An 11571-nucleotide genomic window follows, 5' to 3' on the forward strand; every position below is an offset into this window, starting at 1 on the left:
CCAAATGTCTCTCCCCATCGATGTTAAAATGAAACATAAGAAAAAGATGTGTTAAAATATGCTTCTAAATTAGAACCAATAACAACCACTGTAAGTTTCCATAGTGTGAAAGGAGGCTGGTAATTCTCATTTTCCTTGAAACCCAGAGGAAGTCGACCAGTGAGTAAACATCTATTCCACTCCGAATATGCTGACGTAGTTTACCCAGCATCCCAAAATCATAATTTATTAAAGATGTATTTGAGAGGGACCTTACCTAGCCTCGGTAATACCAACAAGAGAGTAGGAAAAAAAACACTTGAAAGCAAGATTCTGCACCACAACCCTGCTGAAGGGGAAAAAGAGGAAATTCGAGAAACATGTAACAAAAGGCTGATAGTGCTTTTGCACAGAAGGTATTCATCCTTACAATGTCATGCTTTTAAGCTGTTTTATAATTTCATTTTTCACTAGGGTGATGTAATGGTAAAAAAAAAAAGAAGCATTTTAGGCATTTACCAGTAGGGGGCAGACTTTCACCACTTAATACAGAGTCCTGAAGACCCAGCCCAAAACCTGCAATGACATCACTGTTATGTCTTATAAGGCAACCTAATGGGTTTTCCAGAAGAGCCTTTATCCTTTGAAGGAGATTAGATGGCATGTCTTTGCGTCACCTAGTGCAGTGGTTCTCAAAGTGGGGTCTGGGGACCCCCAAGGGTCCTTGAGGGGGTTCCAGGGGGTCCCCTGCAGAGAAATGACTTATTATAGAATCAAAACCATTTGAATCACTTTAACCCTATGTTATACTTTGGCTGTTCGAAAATAGCCGATCTACAAGATCTTGCTGGTCGTTTCATGCAAATATTGCAAATTGCTGAATAACTAATTTAACTCACATTTTCTCTCACCAGGGGTATTTGGCACAAAGTCCTTTCAGATGGGGGTCTGTGGCCTAATACATACAGTAGCTATCAATTTGGAGGTTGTTGAAAAAGTTGAGAACCACTGACCTTGTGTGCGTACATGCGTTTGTAGTGTACCTATTGTTTCTTACTGACTTTCCAGCTCTGCCACCAGTCCCTTTCCCAGAACCACCAGTACACGACAACATAAGATGGACAAGACAACCGCCATCCACACAAACGCACTCTTTCTGTCACAGATTTGCATACATTTTGCACAAAGAAAGCATTTCATTGTTGTTTCATCGCTGCCACATGGGGCTTGATTCTACGATAAGGATAGATGACTAAACAACTGACCTGTGACGGTAAACAAACAATGTCAATTGTGGATACATTTTGTTTTCTATACATTCCTTTGAGAGCTTTGTTAGACACTTATCAAGCTATGTAAATAATTGAGATAGTGTCCACAGGATTTAGTAACAAACACACACATTGACCCGACGCAAATCCCCAAAGACATTTTGTGCGAGTTTCGTATCAATATGCAAATTGGTGTACCAGTGAAGCGGTTATCATAATAATACAGGGGAGTTTGACATGGTTTATGATGATACGTCATTCTATAGATGTGTTAACGACTTGGCACTGCATTGCACTGAATCAGCTGTTTGGAGTACAGGGTGTTTTATTGTAGCTAACTCTAAGTATTTAATTGTCACAGACACTTTTCATGCCTCTTCGGTGCAGGAGATGAATCGCTGTTTCATAAACACAGGGTTGTTGGTTCAAATCTGTATTCAAATATCCTTCACATCTCTCATGCATCTGTCATGCATGACAGATGAATGACAGAATGTTTTATAAACACAGGGTCCCTGGTTTGAATCTTTTCTTGGTTCAAATCCAAGTATGTTTTTCAAGTTTGTATCTGGCTCTAATCTTTAACTGAAGAGTGTGGATAAGAACTGATTAAGTGTGAATCACGGTGATACAGTGGTAAGATACATGCCTCACACACACAATATTACATTATTACACAGTATAATGAATTAGGATTCATTTTTATAAATCCCTCTCAATGACCTCTGTGTTGCCCTTCAGGAAGTCACCTGCTGCCATGTCAGGATGCAGTAGCCACACATCAGCTTTGGGGTGAACAGAGGTCAGATCTCCAGGGCCTTCACAAAGATGGACCTCCAGACAGTGCCTTTTCAACATCCCAAAGATGTCCTCAATATAATGTCCCTTGCTCTGGGCCTGGTGCCTGTTGTACCTGGCTTCAACTTTAGCCTGTTTCTTACCTTAGCCAAATTTCATGTAGAATATGTACAGTGGTGGAAAGTAACTAAGTACATTTACTTAAGTACTGTACTTAAGTACAATTTTGAGGTATTTGTACTTTACTTGAGTATTTCCAATTTCCAATATTTTTACTTCTACTCCACTACATCTCAGAGGCAAATATTGTACTTTTACTCCACTACAATTACTTGAAAACTTTAGTTACTAGTTACTTTTCAGATATAAATTATGATATAATGAAACATACACTAACCACTTTAAACCTATTTTAAACCTAGGCTATTTGAAAATAGCAGATCTACAAGCTCACAACGCGTCGCATCGCGACGCGTTGTGAGCTTGTAGATCGGCTATTTTCAAATATTTAGTACTTTTACTTTTGGTACTTTAAGTACATTTTGATGCCAATACTTCTGTACTTTTACTCAAGTAAATTTTTAATTCTGGACTTTTACTTGTAACAAAGTATTTTTATATTGCAGTATTGGTACTTTTACTTAACTAAAGAATTTGAGTACTTTTTCCACCACTGAATATGTATGGTGTATTGCAGAGTCAACAATGTGACTTTGAAATACATAAATAATTTTACTAATTTTAGTACACAGCCTCTCCTTCACCAAGACTCCTAGCTGCCAGGCCTCCACGTGGCCACGCACGGTAACTGGGGCTTCGCGGCCCCAGGCGAACGTGGCAGGGGATCTCGGAGCTGCAGTGGTCCCCAGAGGCGTGATGTGCAGGGCCCACAATGTGGACACGCCCTGGCATCAGCCAACCACTGCCCCGCTGCCGTGTGGGTTAGTCTGGGAAGACAAAAAGGCTAGGGGAGCACACCCTGAGAGAAAAGCAACGTGGTGGCAGCCCGCGCAGGCGGACCTGGACAGACTGAGGAACCGGCAGCTGCCTGCAGCTGGAGAGGGTGCTGGTCGTCTTGGGCTTCCCTTGCCACTGGAATCCACCCTTCTACAGCCAAGTAGTGCTACTGAGGACTGCGCACCCCCTGTGGCACTTTAAAAACGTTCTTGCGCAGGTCTCCACTTTGACCTCGTGACAGAACACCTGGAACCAACCATAAGCAAGTGTGTGTGTGTGCGTGTGTGTGTGTGTGTGTGTGTGTGTGTGTGTGTGTGTGCGCGCGCGCGTGCGTGCGTGCGCGAGTGCTCGTGCGTTTAACCACTTATGCCCTACTTCAGATATAGCAAATCTACAAGCTCACAACACGTTTGAAATGTATTGAAATGTTGGAATACATTTTTTTCAATTCATTAATTGTTTTGCCTATATTGACATGCCCAAACTAGTTACGGCAGACTGAAAGTGGATAATGAGGCAGAGTGTTATTATCGCTACAGGCTGGCAATATGATTGATCGATTGATTGATTGATTGATTGTTTAAAAGTTTAAAAGAGAGTAGAAAACACTGCGGGCAAAAAAGATGGCTGCCGTTCGTTTTTGGTCGGCTGCACTCAGGCTGCACTCGGTTCCATTCGGTTCAACTCGAACTCGCCACCTGATTGGCCAACTTTCGCTGTCAATCACAGAACGATGAGCGACGACGCTGATAGGCTCGTCCATTTGGTGAACGGGCTAGAAACGCCCAGACAAGCCTTAAGGCCAGACTCCTTCCTGAAATCAAATGGAAATGAGATTTTCCGGAGGGAGGGGCTTTACCAGGCTAGATACAGGGTACCTGCTGTATCCACTGCGTAGGACCTGCGTAGAACAAGTACATCATATACAGCAGTGGTTCTCGAACTTTCTCATGTCAAGGACGTATTTGGTCGCGGACCCCCATATGAACATATTTTGTGCCAGCGACCCGCATAGAAGATTTGTGTTGTTAAAACGTTTTTCTTTTTTAAATAACAGATGCTGAAGCTCCCAACGTGTCGCATTGTGGCACTTTGTGAGCTTGTACATCTGCTATTTTCAAATAAGCGTGTACGAAGGGTTAAAGTGGTTGAACTGATTTTGATGCTGTATTAACACATTTTGCTAGTATCTAAACTAAGCAGTAGAAACTGGTATGTTAGTACGTGATTTCGGACGTGCTATATTGTCTCTGTTGAGTGGAAACATCATATGTCCAAAACTGTTACTTTTCAGGATTCAAATTCAAAAACAGCAAAAGTAGCAGATCTACAAGCTCCAAACACGTCGCTTTGCGTAGCGTTTCGAGCTTGCAGATGTGCTACTTATGATACTTTGTGTGCTGTAGTGTGATGAAGTAGGCGGGCGTTAAATCTACAAAAAAAGGTAACACAAAAAGTTAAAATACGGAGATAAGAGGTTTTCGCCTGACAGCAACGATATGATACAGTGCTAGAACCACTGATCCTGGATTACCTTAATGTACACACATCCACAAATACAATACACATGCCCTTGGCTACACAGACCCTGCAGTACTGTAGCACTGCGGGGAAACGTTTTCTGTTTGTGTTAACATTTCCTCTGTGGCTCTGCTGCAGGAACAATCCTGATGCAGCACCCTGCCTTCAGTCAGTGGCGGCACAGCGGAGTGCCTCGTGGTCAGCGAGGCCAACAAACCTCCCCCCCCCACATCCTCCATCTCCTCTGGTTTGTTTGAGGGAAATGGATAGCTCCATGTAGGATGGTCATCATCATCATCATTGCCTCCACGATGTTGTGGACAGTCCTGCTGTGGTGGCTAGTGAATTACAGAGACTAATGGATAGATTATCCTTTTTAATGGTCCGGGGGGCGGTAATGCACGTTTTGGGAAATGCCTTCCCCATTAGGGGGAACCAGCTTTATGAGATCATGCTAAATTATCATTTCTGATCCATGGTAGCAATGAGGCCAGTGAAAAACAAGACTAATGCACAGAGTTTGTTTTATTCGTACGTACGAACAAGCAAATAAACAAACAAACAATCAAACAAACAAATAAAATGGACAACAAACATTTAAAACAAGCACATCCCTTGCACACATACTCTGGAATTTCTGCGAGTGGCTGTAATGGGGATTTTTTTTCCCGCTCTGAATTTTTTCTTCCAGATGTGTTAACAACTGATTGACCAATAAGAACGTGCATCGGACGCAGTGTACAAAGATCTTAAGAGTCTAGAGGTTGTCCTGCTCTAGCAGAAAGGCCATGGGGTCACCAAATACATCCTGCAATCTGCCTATTAGATCATGATATATCTTGTGTGCAAAGCCCACAATTTGATCTGAACAGAGGGTCACTGAAATTGTTGGGGTTATTCATTCCCTGAAGAAGACCTCTGTGTAAGGTCGAAACCTTGGTTTCATATTAAAATATTTATTTTGCATCGTGGCTAAAGGCTGTGCGACCTCTCTTCATTTGTAATCCATGGATACTGACACCAGGACACTGACACCAGGATACTGACACCAGGACACTGACCAGGACACTGACACCAGGATACTGACACCAGGATACTGACACCAGGATACTGACACCAGGACACTGACCAGGATACTGACACCAGGATACTGACCAGGACACTGACACCAGGATACTGACCAGGATACTGACACCAGGACACTGACACCAGGACACTGACCAGGACACTGACCAGGATACTGACCAGGACACTGACCAGGACACTGACACCAGGATACTGACACCAGGACACTGACACCAGGACACTGAACAGGATACTGACACCAGGACACTGACCAGGACACTGACACCAGGACACTGAACAGGATACTGACACCAGGACACTGACCAGGATACTGACCAGGATACTGACACCAGGACACTGACACCAGGACACTGACCAGGATACTGACACCAGGACACTGACACCAGGACACTGACACCAGGACACTGACCAGGATACTAACACCAGGACACTGACACCAGGACACTGACCAGGACACTGACCAGGATACTGACACCAGGACACTGACACCAGGACACTGACCAGGACACTGACCAGGATACTGACACCAGGACACTGACCAGGACACTGACACCAGGACACTGACACCAGGACACTGACACCAGGACACTGACACTAGGATACTGACACCAGGACACTGACACCAGGATACTGACACCAGGATACTGACCAGGATACTGACACCAGGACACTGACCAGGACACTGACACCAGGACACTGACACTAGGATACTGACACCAGGACACTGACACCAGGATACTGACACCAGGATACTGACCAGGATACTGACACCAGGACACTGACCAGGACACTGACACCAGGACACTGACACTAGGATACTGACACTAGGATACTGACACCAGGATACTGACACCAGGACACTGACACTAGGATACTGACACCAGGATACTGACACCAGGACACTGACCAGGACACTGACACCAGGATACTGACACCAGGACACTGACACCAGGATACTGACACTAGGATACTGACACCAGGATACTGACACCAGGATACTGACACCAGGACACTGACACTAGGATACTGACACCAGGATACTGACACCAGGACACTGACCAGGACACTGACACCAGGATACTGACCAGGATACTGACACCAGGACACTGACCAGGACACTGACACCAGGACACTGACCAGGATACTGACACCAGGACACTGACCAGGACACTGACACCAGGACACTGACCAGGATACTGACACCAGGACACTGACCAGGACACTGACACCAGGACACTGACCAGGATACTGACACCAGGACACTGACACCAGGACACTGACACCAGGATACTGACACCAGGATACTGACACCAGGACACTGACACTAGGATACTGACACCAGGATACTGACACCAGGACACTGACCAGGACACTGACACCAGGACACTGACACCAGGACACTGACACCAGGATACTGACACCAGGACACTGACACCAGGACACTGACACTAGGATACTGACACCAGGATACTGACACCAGGACACTGACCAGGACACTGACCAGGATACTGACACCAGGACACTGACCAGGACACTGACACCAGGATACTGACCAGGATACTGACACCAGGACACTGACCAGGACACTGACACCAGGACACTGACACCAGGATACTGACACCAGGATACTGACACCAGGACACTGACACTAGGATACTGACACCAGGATACTGACCAGGACACTGACACCAGGACACTGACACCAGGACACTGACACCAGGACACTGACCAGGATACTGACACCAGGACACTGACCAGGACACTGACACCAGGACACTGACACCAGGACACTGACACCAGGACACTGACACTAGGATACTGACACCAGGATACTGACACCAGGACACTGACACTAGGATACTGACACCAGGACACTGACACCAGGATACTGACACCAGGATACTGACCAGGATACTGACACCAGGACACTGACCAGGACACTGACACCAGGACACTGACACCAGGATACTGACACTAGGATACTGACACCAGGATACTGACACCAGGACACTGACACTAGGATACTGACACCAGGATACTGACACCAGGACACTGACCAGGACACTGACCAGGATACTGACACCAGGACACTGACCAGGACACTGACACCAGGATACTGACCAGGATACTGACACCAGGACACTGACCAGGACACTGACACCAGGACACTGACCAGGATACTGACACCAGGACACTGACCAGGACACTGACACCAGGACACTGACCAGGATACTGACACCAGGACACTGACCAGGACACTGACACCAGGACACTGACCAGGATACTGACACCAGGACACTGACACCAGGACACTGACACCAGGATACTGACACCAGGATACTGACACCAGGATACTGACCAGGACACTGACACCAGGATACTGACACTAGGATACTGACACCAGGATACTGACACCAGGACACTGACCAGGACACTGACACCAGGACACTGACACCAGGACACTGACACTAGGATACTGACACCAGGACACTGACCAGGATACTGACACCAGGACACTGACACTAGGATACTGACACCAGGACACTGACACTAGGATACTGACACCAGGACACTGACCAGGACACTGACACCAGGATACTGACCAGGACACTGACACCAGGATACTGACACCAGGACACTGACACCAGGACACTGACCAGGATACTGACACCAGGATACTGACACCAGGATACTGACACCAGGATACTGACACCAGGATACTGACACCAGGATACTGACACCAGGACACTGACCAGGATACTGACACCAGGACACTGACACCAGGATACTGACACCAGGATACTGACACCAGGATACTGACCAGGATACTGACACCAGGACACTGACACTAGGATACTGACACCAGGACACTGACCAGGACACTGACACCAGGACACTGACCATGATACTGACACCAGGACACTGACACCAGGACACTGACCAGGATACTGACACCAGGACACTGACCAGGATACTGACACCAGGACACTGACCAGGATACTGACACCAGGATACTGACCAGGATACTGACACCAGGATACTGACCAGGACACTGACCAGGACACTGACCAGGATACTGACACCAGGACACTGACCAGGATACTGACACCAGGACACTGACCAGGATACTGACACCAGGACACTGACCAGGATACTGACACCAGGATACTGACCAGGATACTGACACCAGGATACTGACCAGGACACTGACCAGGACACTGACCAGGATACTGACACCAGGACACTGACCAGGATACTGACACCAGGACACTGACCAGGACACTGACCAGGATACTGACACCAGGACACTGACACCAGGATACTGACACCAGGACACTGACCAGGACACTGACCAGGATACTGACACCAGGACACTGACACCAGGACACTGACACCAGGACACTGACACCAGGACACTGACCAGGATACTGACACTAGGATACTGACACCAGGACACTGACACTAGGACACTGACCAGGATACTGACCAGGATGCTGACACCAGGACACTGACCAGGATGCTGACACCAGGACACTGACCAGGATACTGACACCAGGACACTGACCAGGATACTGACACCAGGATACTGACCAGGATACTGACACCAGGACACTGACCAGGATACTGACACCAGGACACTGACCAGGATACTGACACCAGGACACTGACACCAGGACATTGACAAGGATACTGATACCAGGACACTGACACCAGGATACTGACCAGGACACTGACACCAGGATACTGACCAGGATATTGACACCAGGATACTGACCAGGATACTGACACCATACTGACACTACGATACTGACACAAGGATACTAACACATAGCATCACAAATTATCAAATATTGGGCTTGTCTGACCATTTAAGGGTTATGCAGTAATGTAAATTAGTTATCACAAAAGTAAACAATCTTTAATGCATATGGACATTTCCACAAGGCTTTATTCACTAGTTGAGGCAAGGTCATACGAAGTCTGTCTCAAGACCCGCCCTACTCTGCCTCTCATTTGTGGTTGAATTTGTTCTGAGGGTGGGTAAGCCAATCAGAGGCGGAGTAGAAGGGACATCTCACATTGTGTTTTTATTTTTTTATTCCACATAATAAAATGTGTAAATGTTTAAAATCTGTCAATTTGAAAATAAAATGACATAAATAAAATACTGTATTTTATGTATTTAAAATACAGAAAATACAAGATCTGAAAGTATCTTAATACAAATCACACCTATTGTTTTTTGGCCCATATTAGGAAATACGTTTTTCAAATACATGTATTTAAAATACTGCTCCATCTCTGGCAACAAATACGACAACAGGGAGATCTATACGAACAAGTGAATACAAACAAAGACTACCGCATCTGCTTGAAGGACATTAGATTGAAGGGGTTTGCACTGTAAAAGGCATCGTGAAAGACGGTGCAACAAGAGAGGTAGATCTATACGAACAGGTGAATACAAAAAGACTACCGCACCTGCTTGTCCTCTGACTCTTTGACTGCCTGGTTAACGTGATTGAGGATCTTTCTGCAGCATTCACCAGCTTGCTTCACCTTGTCCTTCTCCACAGCATTGTCTGAAAGACATTAGTACGTCACATGATGAATGAGGCCTCATGGCTTGTGCACGGGGGGCGCGCATCCGGCAGACTTCCTCCATCCATTAACACACCGTCCTCTTCACAAAGTATGAAGCAGAAGGGAGCATTATGATCTCATAATAACTGGTTATACTTTATTATCAGTGCATTCTCACGGTGTGAACCCAACACCGTGGCCAACATTAAAATGATGGACCGTTGTCCTCTGAAATTATGATAGAGTAGAAGGGAGCATTATGATCCCATACTAGCTGGTTATGCTTTATTATTAGTGCATTCTCATGCACAGTCTGAACCCAAAGCCAAGATTAAAAAGATGGTCTAAATTGGGGAGACATTTCCCAAAACGTGCATTACCGCCCCCGGACCATTAAAATGATAATCTGTCCATTTGTCTCTGTAATCCACTAATGGTTGGCATGTCGCCCACTCATAACCCTGATCTAATAAAACTTCATTTGTTTCTCTCCTTTTTCCCCATCTCTCCTCTGTTATTTGTAAAGAGCTGGATTCCAGTTGCTCAATTGTATCTCTTGACTTAGAGAAGAAAGCGAGAGGGAAACATTTGCTGCACATTTGCACATTTTGGGTTCAGTTTATTAAATCTAGCATTGCATGCCAGAAAAGTTAAAAAAAACTGAATCCTATGTCCATCCTAATGTAGGCCATGCACATAATTCTGAACTAGTCAACCGTAGCACAACATGCCCTCATTTGGATTTTCAATGACAACTATCCATTTTAAACCTGGTGTCCCTATTTTGGGCATGTCATTATGTAAAAAGAAAATTCCAAAATTGTTTGTAGATTGTCTATTTTCACTCTTCGTTGTACAACGAAATACGTGGGACTTTTAAGTAATTATCAGAGCTCTAGCATTGCCCACTGTCATATAGAGCTGGAGTTCTCAAATCTTTTCAGAAATGAGCTAGCACACATACCACTTTAGCAATGGGTGAATAATGAACCGACTTGGAATATTTTCTTAAATTTCATTTTGGAAATAAACTGTAATAAATCTCCAATCTTTCCATGTACCCCCTGCAAGCTGCTCAAGTAGGCAGCCTACTCCTGATTGGGAACCATTGCACTGTGGTTATATGCACCAGAAACCGTGCTAGTTGTCCTCTGGCTGCCCTTTTGTTCCTTTAAGTCACTGAGGCACGACAGACAGACCAGAGGTCCAACATAGTGAGAGGGGAGGGTAAAGACACTGACTATCAGTTCTGCTGCTATGAGCACATCAGTGATTGTCTGTGTGATGAGCTGTTCAGCTATGAGCAGCACACACCATCACCATTCATATCAATAAAGTAGGAGTGGGTTAAGTGAGTTATAGCAGTGGTTCTCAA

Source organism: Gymnoscopelus braueri (assembly GCF_963280865.1).
Source record: "Gymnoscopelus braueri genome assembly, chromosome: 5".
Lineage (NCBI taxonomy): Eukaryota > Metazoa > Chordata > Actinopteri > Myctophiformes > Myctophidae > Gymnoscopelus > Gymnoscopelus braueri.